General features: G+C 48.6%; 1 long non-coding RNA gene across 1 annotated transcript in view; it reads left to right on the forward strand.

The window, feature by feature from the left end:
• LOC111824340 overlaps positions 1 to 419 on the forward strand; it is a 2,072-nt gene extending 1,653 nt beyond the window's left edge. The window contains exon 2 of the long non-coding RNA XR_002827416.1: positions 295 to 419. This is a non-coding gene — a long non-coding RNA (uncharacterized LOC111824340). The remainder of the gene's footprint in view (positions 1 to 294) is intronic.
• Positions 420 to 10,747: the final 10,328 nt, after the last annotated feature.

A 10,747-nucleotide genomic window follows, 5' to 3' on the forward strand; every position in this document is an offset into this window, starting at 1 on the left:
GCAGGTGCGCCTCCCAAGCCAAGGGGGTCGGCTCGCCGTCTTGCCGGGCCGGCGCCTGATGCAAGATGGCTGTGGTCCGTGAGCCTCTGCAACAATGATGCCAGCTCCCCGCACCGGGGGCCTGCCTGCCCGTCCCGCAGCCGGTCTCCCCGGCCGGTTGGGCCCTCGCCCCGTGGCAGTCGTGCTCGGTGGCGGTGCCCCATCGGGGTATAATACGATGTCAGCGTCTCCTGCATAAGTTTAGAGGCGGCAGAAAGCAAGAACGTGTGTTTTAGGGATTATTACATTTTCCAGTTCTCAGTAGCACGGCTCAAGTCATCCCGTTATCAGTGCATGGGCCTGGAAGATGTGGACCCTCCGCAGATGGTGTTGACAACTGTGTGCGAAGGTTTTCAGTACAAGTGTCATGCAGACAACCCGTAGGAGAGCGAAGGAGGTGCATTTCAGGGATGAAGGGCTCTATTTGTCATCTGGAGATCTTAGAAAGCATCTGAGTCGTCCACGTTATCCTGCACGGACATATGGAAATGAGGGAGCGAATAGATCTGTGCAAGGTCACTCAAGTGAGAAACAGTCCCAGGAGAAACAAACAAACAATCCAAGAAAAAAAAAAAAATCCAGGCCTCCTGTTTCATTATTATTGCATGAAAGTTAAGTGTCCCTGGTCGCTGTGCGGAGCGCGCGCAGTCTGCTAGCTTATCCGGACAGCACATGTGCAAAAAAGCCCAGACAGCTGCCCAGCTACGCGTTGCCATAATTCAGACCGAGAAGTGTTTTTTGGATTTTGCTTTTTTTTTTTTTTTTTGGTCCCCTCCAGAAAACCAAAATATTTGTTGGGTTTATCCAGAAAGGCTGTTCTACATCAATTAAATTCCCCATGTCTTCAAGAAATGTTAAACGGCCCTAACCGGTTTGGCTCAGTGGATAGAGCGTCAGCCTGCGGACTCAAGAGTCCCAGGTTCCATTCCGGTCAAGGGCATGTACCTGGGTTGTGAGCACATCCCCAGTGGGGAGTGTGCAGGAGGCAGCTGATAAATGTTTCTCTCTCATTGATGTTTCTAACTCTCTATCCCTCTCCCTTCCTCTCTGTAAAAATCAATAAAATATATATTTTTTAAAAAGAAATGTTAAACGACATGGGTGATGTTCTCTTTATATGGTAGGTTTTTCTACAGCTCCTTTTTTTTTTTGGCTTAAAAATATTTCTAAAGAAGGGAGAGGCTATTTGAGGTGAAACAGAACTTGGATGAGGGGATAGGAGGGAGGTCCTTTGGAGTTCCAGGCAAGAGCATGTACCTGGGTTGCAGGTTTGATCCTCTGCCCGCATGGGGGAAGCAACCAGTCAATGTGTCTCTCTCACATCAATGTTTCTCCCTCTCTCTCTCTCTTCCTCTCCTCTCCCCATCCCTCCTTTCCACTCTCTCTAAAAAACAAAAATCAATGGAAAAAATATCCTCGGGTGAGGATTAACAACAACAAAAAATATCCTGAGGCTTTGGATTCCAGTCCTCTCTCCAAAGCAGTCCCTCCTTCAGTCTTGCCCAGTAAATGGTGTTATGATTTATTCACCTGCTCAAACCGAAAAACACAGGCATTCTCCTTAAGCTTCCCTTTCTCTCACCCCCATCGTCCTATTGGTCGTACCTCTGAAAGGGGTCCCAGAAGGATCTATTCCTCTCTCACCTCTCCCAAGGCCCCCAGTCACTTCCTGTATGACCTCTCTCCACTCCTGCACCCCTGTATTCCTCTCTCTCCGGCAGCCTGCAGAGATGAGGGTTATAGAATGTAAATCAGATGGTCACACCCTTGCTGACATCCCAGCAGTGGCCTCCCACTGGTCTTGGTTAAAATTGGCATTTGCAGGACCTACCACCATGCCTGCCCTCGCTCGTGACACTTGAATATACTGACCCCCAGCTTTTAGCAGGGCTGGCTCACTCACCTTCTAATCTAAAGCAACATTTTCCCATGTCTTTTTACTCTTAGGAAAATGGTCTGCCCCCCTGTTGTCTGTGTCCATTGGTTAGGCCCGTGGTCGGCAAACTGCAGCTCGCGAGCCACATGCGGCTCTTTGGCCCCTTGAGTGTGGCTCTTCCTAAGCCTTAGGAGTACCCTAATTAAGTTAGTAACAATGTACCTACCTATATAGTTTAAGTTTAAAAAATTTGGCTCTCAAAAGAAATTTCAATCGTTGTACTGTTGATATTTGGCTCTGTTGACTAATGAGTTTGCGGACCACTGGGTTAGGCCTATATGCTTGCATGTAAGTCCTTTGGTTGATCGCTAAAATTGTGTATTTATTTTGGTAAATGCTGGGAAAACTATACACTAGTATGTATCTATACACTGGATGGTGGTTTTTATGGGTGAGACATTTTTCTTCCTAGTTTTCAAAATTTTAATAATATGGTTATATTACTTTTATAGTGAAATTTTTTAAATAAAAGCTCTTAAAAGTACAATTACAATCACATGACATTATGATGAGAATCTTCCCACCTAAAAACACCAGGACACATGGCCTGGCTTATGGTCTGGCCATAAGTCACAGGGTTTTTGAAACTGTAATTATTCCCCCAGATCTAGGACTCAAACATATACATAAACTGGCCATTGATGGCTATAAGACAGACATGAGTAGGACCACTCAGCTGTATATTTTTTTAAAATATATTTTATTGATTTTTTTACAGATAGGAAGGGAGAGGGATAGAGAGTTAGAAACATTGATGAGAGAGAAGCATCGATCAGCTGCCTCCTGCACACCCCCTACTGGGGATGTGCCTGCAACCAAGGTACATGCCCTATGATCGGAATTGAACCTGAGACCCTTCAGTCCGCAGGCTGATGCTCTATCCAGTGAGCCAAACCAGCTAGGGCCACTCAGCTGTATTTGAGGCAACCCCCTCCGGACACTATGTTGTAGGTGACTCAAGGCCACCCACAGTGCCATAGTCCCAGGAGAGTACAAGCTGTCAGAGGACCAAGTAAAATTGATACCTTGCTGTGGCTAAAACAATGGGTCTTTTCAGCAATGGTCCCCACCCAGGACACTTCCTTGTTCGTAGCATCCTCATTCCATACAAAGGAAGCCCCGTCAGTCCCAACCGAGGTGAACACTGGGACAACGGCATGGTAATGTCATGGCCATGATTTAGAAGCTTTTCAAAGGGGTGCACAGGGGCACATTCTCCTACGTTTCTCTTCTGCTGGAACATTTTAGAAAAGGAGACTTCCTCCCCGCCCTGCATTGAGTCGAACATCCAAGGTGGTGCCAGGACAGTAAGCCAGATGTCATTGTTGATCTCTCTCTCTCTCTCTCTCTCTCTCTCTCTCTCTCTCCCCCCCCCCTAGTACATAAACTCCAAATTAAGACTTAATAAAAAGTTCTTGCTGAATTCCCTAAAGATTCGTTCATTCAGTCATTTGTTCACTTGCTAAAGGGTAATGAAAACAGGCCCAGTTTATTACATCCTGGTATTGACGAGCACAGAAAAACATCCCTCTCCTTCCAGTTTATAGGCTCGATCAGAGTTCACAGGAGTTGCTGGAGAAGGTGGGGGTCTGTGGACTTCGGACCTACTGATCGGTGTGAGAGGGGCCACACGTTCCTCGGGGAGTAGGGCTGGAAGGGGGGGGGGGGTCCTTGGGGAATTGCTAGCAAAAGTGGTCCTCACGGGCGTGCCCCCAGGGAGGCCTTGGGAGGCTGGTGCCTCCTGGTGTGCTGAGATGAGGTGGACATTTAGAAGGAGGTTTAGAAAGAGGAAGTAGACACAGAGGGCAAACGTCACTACTAGACAAGTCTGTCTCTTGAGTGAGGGGCAGTAAGACTGGCTTTTTCTTTCGGAATCCACCGCTGGAGTTTGGCCTACCTTTTGATTCGGCTAACACGAGAGTGTTCATGGCCACCTGCCTAGGAAGCTTCCTAGAATTTTATTTATTTTTATTTATTTTTTTAAAAAAAATATTGATTTTTTACAGAGAGGAAGGGAGAGGAATAGAGAGTTAGAAACATCGATGAGAGAGAAACATCGATCAGCTGCCTCCTGCACACCTCCCACTGGGGATGTGCCCGCAACCCAGGTACATGCCCTTGACCGGAACCAAACCTGGGACCCTTCAGTCCACAGGCCGACGCTCTATCCACTGAGCCAAACCAGCTAGGGCTATTTATTTATTTATTTATTTATTTTTTAAATATATTTTATTGATTTTTTTACAGAGAGGAAGGGAGAGAGATAGAGAGTTAGAAACATCGATGAGAGAGAAACATCCATCAGCTGCCTCCTGCACATCTCCCACTGGGGATGTGCCCGCAACCCAGGTACATGCCCTTGACCGGAATCGAACCTGAGACCTTTCGGTCCGCAGGCCGACGCTCTATCCACTGAGCCAAACCGGTTTCGGCTATTTATTTATTTTTAAATATATTTGTATTGATTTCAGGGAGGCAGGGAGAGGGAGAGAGTGATAGAAACATCAATGATGTGAGAGAATCATCGATCGGCTGCCTCCTGCACACCCTACACTGAGTATTGAGCCCACAACCTGGGCATGTGCCCTGACCAGGAATTGAACCGTGATCTCCTGGTTCATAGGTCGCCCCTCAACCACTGAGCCACGCTGGCCGGGCCCTAGACATTTATTGAGCAGATTTCTTGGATGCCTGAGAGCTGATGCTTACCTAGCATTAGTCTGAGCACTTTCCTAAGTATTGGACCCGAGAAGGATGTCCGCAGGGTGGGCAGGAGCTGCGAATTGCTTATCCTGCCAGAGACTTAGACAAGTACAGGCTCCCTCTTCACCCACTGAGCGCAGGTCTGTTGGCCTTCAGGGGGCCTAGCTGTCCTGTTCTTGTCTTTGAGAGGATTTCTGGAGTGTACAGACCTAGTGATGCTCAGCAGCCTAAAACGCTTTGTTCTTCTGAAAAAACGCTTTGTTCTTCTGAAAATAAGAAGACTGTCTGTCCTCTCTGCAAGCGTGGTTGTGAAAAGGAGCGATCCGCGTTAGTTCTAGCTGATCCAGCACAGTCTCTGCATCTTAGTTCATTGGGAAAACCGAGGGAATCGGGCGTGAGCTCCACTGACTCCTCCCCGTAGACGTCTCCATGGGACCACCCTCCCCTGCCTGCCTCAGGCTCAGGGAACGGGGTCCCTCCTGCCTGCTTTGGGGGCTCTCCTCATCAGACACATCAGGTCCTGGCAGAGGAGAAATGGCTGCAGAGCAGCGCTAGGGCTTAACTGAGGGGTGTGGGCAGCGTAAGACAGGGCCTTGGGCACAAGCCACAGCGGGGAGCCTTCCCTACCAGGCTTTGGGGAAAGGGAAGAGCTGGCACGGTGAGGGGGGGATGCCTGAGGGAATGGGGACCTTAAAATGAGGGGAGTGGAGTTGTGTCTGAGAGTGGCAAGCCTTGCCTCTCTCCTCGTGCCCATTAGTTGTGTCCAGAATTATGGGAGATGAAGGGCAAGGAGCCGGACTGAGGACTAAAACATGCTGAACACTGGCCCAGCCGGCGTGTCCAGGGAGTCACAGTTCGATTCCCGGTCAGGGCACATGCCCGGGTTGCTGGCTCGGTCCCCAGTGTGGGGCGTGCAGGAGGCAGCCGATCCATGATTCTCTCTCATCATGGATATTTCTATCTCTTGCTCCCTCTCCCTTCCTCTCTGAAATTAATAAAAACATATATTTAAAAAGAGAACATGCGGAATACTGTGGGTAAATGTAATGTGCTATGACATTACAATGGTTATGATTTCACTAGGCAATAGGAATTTTTCAGCTCTGTTGTAATCTTACTAGAGGCCCGGTGCACAAATTTGTGTGTGTGTGGGGGGGTGCGCCAACCGGGGAGAGAGGATGCTGGAGCTTGGCCGGCTAGCCCCACCCCCATCGAGCCAGTTGGCCGGCTGCAGTGCACATCATAGCAACCGGTCATTCCGGTTGCTTGGCTTTTATATATATAGATGGGAGCTGTGTTTTACTAGTATATGTGGTCCCTCGTTGACTCAGCTGTCATCATGCAGCACATGATTGTATTTGCTCAGTGTTACTTTCTCCCACTTGATTGTAAATTCTGCGAGGAGTGTGTTTTCTCACCATTGACTCTACAACAACAATGCTTGATTCTTAGCGGGCTCTCAATATACATTTGTGGATGGAGTGGATAAAAGCAACCTTTCTACTCTAGATAACGATGGGACTTTTATTCTTACAACGTCCAAAACCAAGTATCATTCGTTTTTATTTAAGCCACTTGGATGCCATTCACGCCAAGAACATCTTGGTCCTTAGGCAGTGGATTCCGGAGGGAACCTCAGGGAGTTTTTTCAGAGTCTCATTGTGGAAAGACAGCAACGAGAGCACTCAATTCATCTTTCTCTTTCTCCCATTCTCCTCCCAAATACCAGAGCAGAACTAGGACCAATGATGTGGACCAGAGACGATCCAAGCAGAGGCACAAATGCATTGGCGCCTTGGGCTCACCTGCTGGCATCATGAACATCTAGCCCCAGCCCTTAGAGATTAAAAAACAAAAAAATGCAGTGGGGGAACACGGCTTCATGTTCCTGGGCCCACCTGGGCCTGGAGAGGCGGTGCTGGGCTCCGGTCTACTGGTCTACCTGAGCAGTGCTGCCCACTGCTAGAGGCTTGGGATGGGAATATGTGAAGCTTTGGGATGGGAGGCCCAAAGTACCCCTGAGTTGTTGCCATGGAATTAATAAGGGTGCCCAATGCCCGACCTTCTCTGGGACACTTTCTCCCCCCCCCCCAGCCCCCCACCTCTTCTCCTTTAGTCTGCTATGGAGGAAAGGATGTGGCTGAATACACCTCAGGTTAGTTGTTTCCAGATATACAGAGGGAGGGCATAAAAAGGAAGCAGACTCCTTTTCTTTTTTAAAATATATCTTTATTGATTTCAGAGAGGAAGGGAGAGGGAGAGAGATAGAAACATCAGTGATGAGAGAGAATCATCGATCGGCTGTCTCCTGCACGCCCCCTACTGGAGATCGAGCCCACAACCCAGGCATGTGCCCTTGACCAGAATCGAACCCGGGACCCTTCAGTTCCCAGGCCGCTGCTCTATCCACTGAGCCAAACCAGCTAGGGTGCAAACTCCTTTTCAAGTGGTAATGCCAGCCCGTCTGTCTACTCTAGACAGAATGGTACCCCGCCATGAGAAGGGTCCATAGGACACTGTCAACTCATCATCTTTGGCCAGGAATGAAGTTAGTGACTACGGAGAGGCCTGGTGGCCTCATGTCCTCAGCATACTGTCTCCTCCAAAGCAGGCCCACTGCGCCCCATCGCAGAGGAACTTAGAGCCGGCCCATACCCAGGTGCGGATGGACGACAGCCTCTGTTGGTCTATAAAACATATACCTTTTTTTTTTCTTTTGGTGGAAAATGAGGAAGTGGAATTGAACGTGACCTTTGGAGTCAGGCTGACCTGGGTTCCTCTCCCTGGCACTGCCTCTTCCCGGCCGTGTGTTACTCAAACTTTAGCTTCCTCTTCTGTCAGGTGAGGAGAAAAGTGCCCCCTAACCAAGTAGGAGAGAGGATTCACCGAGTGCCGTGATCTGGGAAAAAAGTTCAGAGTCTGCACTGGGCCTGGGAAAGGAGGCAGGGGATGTGAAGATCAGATTCTGACAGCTCCGCCAGCCAGTGCGGGCCCCTGGCCTCCGCCCTCAGCCAGGGACCGGTAGGGGCCTGCTACCCAGAGAGCTGGCTTTGTTTTGATCCTGCGAAGTAAATAAGCCACAGGGATGGCTCAGTGTTTGGGAGTGGCCTCCTTTAGTCATGCGCTCACCTGGCCCAGGCGAGGCCCCAGCCCCAGTTTCAGCCCACACGGTGTCACTCACGTTTGGAAAGAGAGCAGCTTTCCTTTTCGGGGGAATGTGGGTGCCATGACCACCGGGAGGACACACAGCGCCCACGCTGCTCAGGCAGCTGGTGGTTGCCTGTCCCAAGTCAAAAAAAGGCTCGAGCCACTGGTGTCAGACCCAGAAGGGACGTATTTGCCAGCGCTAGCCAGATGGGACCATCAGAATCGCTTCTCCCTCTCCGCCGCTGAGAGAGCAATCTGTCCGCCTGCCTACCAGCCCCTCACCAGGCCACGCTTCAGCTTTTCACCCGAGAAACGTTCTCAGTGGGCAGAACAGCCGGGCTCTGTAATTCCACCTCTGCCTCCACCGTCACCCCTGGGTAACTCGAGGCCGCCAAAGGAAACATCCATTATTCAGGGAATGCGAGCTGGGCGGTCCCACGCCCAGAGCGTGTATCATGCACACATCCAAGAGGTGTGTGTGTGTTGCCGAGGCTGAGTTTCGTCTTGTTGCAAACAGCTGGAAGCTGACAGTCATTGGAGGAAGATGCCCCGGTGACACTCCTCTTGGAAACACACATCCACAAGGTGGTGGGCAGAGCTCAAGCCAATAACGCCTCTGCCTAACCTATCCTCTTAGGCCTCGCAAGCTGGTTCCACAAGGTTCTAAATAAGTCACCCAGTGGTGGGCGGACTTTATCTTCTGGGAACTACTCCCAGGCGCCCGAAACACCAATTGAGAATGAGCAAGGCAAGTTCCCAATGATACTTCACTCTATGCCAGTGGTCGGCAAACTGCGGCCCGGCAGACCGCGGCTCGCGAGCCACAGGCGGCTCTTTGGCCCCTTGAGTGTGGCTCTTCCACAAAATATCGACTTCTGCGCATGGGCCACGAAGTTTCAATCGCACTGTACATGTGCGCACCCACACGTGGTATTTTGTGGAAGAGCCACACTGAAGGGGCCAAAGAGCCGCATGTGGCTCGAGAGCCGTGGTTTGCTGACCACGGCTCTGTGCTGATCACACATGGATTTTTGGTGTGATTTGTAAACCGTAACAGGTTGTTGGTTAGCAATCCAAATATATGCAGAACCATAAAGGATATGATATTTATCCCTCCTTTATTTTTTAATTTTTATTTTTTAAATATATTTTATTGGTTTTTTACAGAGAGGAAGGGAGAGGAATAGAGAGTAAGAAACATCGATGAGAGAGAAACATTGATCAGCTGCCTCCTGCACACCCCCCACTGGGGATGTGCCCGCAACCAAGGTACATGCCCTTGACCGGAATCGAACCTGGGACCCTTCAGTCCGCAGGCCGACGCTCTATCCACTGAGCCAAACCGGTTAGGGCCCTCCTTTATTTTTTGCTATAATATTATTGCCCTGGAGTGAAGGGGGCAGGTATGAGAAATGTTTACGTAGAGTCCACGTCGCGTATGGCCTGTGCATTCTAGATTCGTGCTTTGGCACCGATGCTAACCACACAGATGCCAATTAGGAAACTCAAATCCAGTCATTACTCAGAGATTAAATATTTCAACACGGTGTCTCAAACTATAATTAAAGGCAAAGGCAGTGAGCCCCACTGCTGGGAGGGCAGAAGCCCAGAGGGGCAGGCACCTACCTCAGGACTTGTTCTCATCTCCAAGACAACCTACTGCCCACGTGATCGACGTGTTCACAGCATTCCCCACCTTACAACACAACCGGAGTAGAAGCCCATAACGTGACACATTTGGGAAGCGGCCGAGGGACGAGGGAGGAAGCAGGTAGAAAAAGAGAACCAGGCCGAGGGCAAGGCCTCTCCTCCCCCAAAAAAGGTGAAGTAAGGAAATGAAATCACGGAAGTCCACAGTGTGGGTCCCATTTTAAGGGGCGGCACAGTTCAATTTTGACCCATATTTTTGCTCTTTGTACTTTGTTGTGGCATCCAGCTCAAATCATAGTTGTAAGAGTATAAAGGATACACACAGGGTGCGCATATCTTGAGCACATACTCATGAAATCCATTACTTTTTGAATGTCAAGGTTGCTGTCATTTTTACAAATGATGGGCCATATATAACAGAGATATAAATGATATAGATATAGATGTAGATATAGATATAGATCAGTGATGGCGAACCTATGACACACGTGTCAGAGGTGATGTTTATCACAGGGTACGAAGTTCAGTTAAGATGAATGAGTTCTGGGAATCTGACGTTCAGCATGGTGACTAGAATGAACAGCACTGTCTCACCTACTTGAAAGCAGTTAACAGGGTAGATCAGTGATGGCGAACCTATGACACGCGTGTCAGAGGTGACACGCGAACTCATTTTTTTTTTGGTTGATTTTTCTTTGTTAAATGGCATTGAAATATATAAAATAAATATCAAAAATATAAGTCTTTGTTTTACTATGGTTGCAAAGATCAAAAAATTTCTATATGTGACACGGCACCAGAGTTAAGTTAGGGTTTTTCAAAATGCTGACACGCCGAGCTCAAAAGGTTCGCCATCACTGATATAGATATATAGGAAAAAAATGACTTGTTCAGTTAAATTTTAAAATTCCATTTCCTGTCACCTAAACATTTGGTCAACTATCTTCTTGTGGTTACATTCTTCTCTTTTTGGCCTCCTGTTTTGGTATCACTTAAGCACTTTTCTTTCTTTCTTTCTTTCTTTCTTTCTTTCTTTCTTTCTTTCTTTCTTTCTTTCTTTCTTTCTTTCTTTCTTTCTCCCTTCCTTCCTTCCTTCCTTCCTTCCTTCCTTCCTTCCTTCCTTCCTTCCTTTCTTTCTTTCTTTCTTTCTCCTCACCAAAGGATATTTTTTATATTGCTTTTTAGAGGGTGGGGGGGAGGAGAGAGAGAGAGAGAGAGAGAGGAAGAGAGAAATATCGATGTGAGAAAGACACATTGATTAATTGCCTCCCG

The sequence above is a fragment of the Myotis lucifugus genome, unplaced genomic scaffold (genome assembly GCF_000147115.1).
Source record: "Myotis lucifugus unplaced genomic scaffold, Myoluc2.0 scaffold_1215, whole genome shotgun sequence".
NCBI lineage: Eukaryota > Metazoa > Chordata > Mammalia > Chiroptera > Vespertilionidae > Myotis > Myotis lucifugus.